Raw genomic sequence first — 1,068 nt, 5'->3', positions numbered from 1 at the left:
CAAGAGGCGCAGCGCCAACCAATGGCTGCCCGGCAGCGCAAGCGGAGGAGGAGGAAAGGCGCAGCGCCGCAGCGGGAAAAGAAAAGGGGAGGGGGGAGCACGTGACTTGCATTTTTTATTTGCAACCTGGTGGGGGGGGCTGTATGTGTGCACCCCCCCAGCCTCCCACTCCCCACCCCGCTTCCAGCTGCTACTTGCAGAAAAGCCATGGCCCTCCTCTAACGGGACTGCGGGGGAGGCTGAGGGGGGGTCCCTTGGAAATGGGGGCCCCCATTGGAGAGGGTTTGTGGCCTGGCAGGAGGGGCGCCTTTGCACCCCGTCCAAGGCCTCGGTCTTGGTCCCCTTGAAGAGGGGTGGGCTTCAACTCCCTGCGTTCCCCAGCCAGCCACGCCATGGGTGGCGTTTTACTTGGGGGGGGGGGGGGCTCCTGAGCACCTGTGGGGTTTGTGTTGTTTCCTTGGGGTGCCACCAAGTTTGGGGGCTGATTCTCAGCACTTTTCCCCAATCTGGATTTAATCTCCGTCTCCTTTCTCTCCCTCCCTCTCATTCTCTATTTCATTTTCTCTTTTCTCTCATTCTCTCACATTCTCTATCTCATTCTTTCATTCTCTCTCATTCTTTTCCCTCACTTTCTGTCTCATCTCATTCTCTCCCTCATTCTCCATTTCATTTTCTCTTTTCTCCGTCTTTCTCTCATTCTCTCACATTCTTTCATTCTTTTCCCTCACTTTTGTCTCATTCTTTCATTCTCTCATTCTTTCCCTCTATTTCATTTTCTCTCTCAATCTCTCTCACATGTCATTCTTTCATTCTCGTTCTCTCATTCTTTCTGTCTCATTCTCTCTCTTTCTCATGCACACACACACACACACACAGCCTATGCCTTTTGAACCCTCCACGCGCCTTCCAATCCCTCTCCCCACCAAAATACCAACCTAAGCATGGTGTTCGGTAATAAACAAACTCACATAGGCAAAAGTTGTGATGAGAAAGCTAAGTTAAAAGGAAAACGAGACCCTCTGGCAGGGTGAGGTGTGTGAACAAAGAGACTTTGGCCGCACAATCTCC

The sequence above is a fragment of the Natrix helvetica genome (assembly GCF_964273705.1).
Source record: "Natrix helvetica genome assembly, chromosome: 7".
Lineage (NCBI taxonomy): Eukaryota > Metazoa > Chordata > Lepidosauria > Squamata > Natricidae > Natrix > Natrix helvetica.
The sequence above is the reverse complement of the archived record's forward strand: the minus strand, read 5'-3'. Positions refer to the sequence as shown.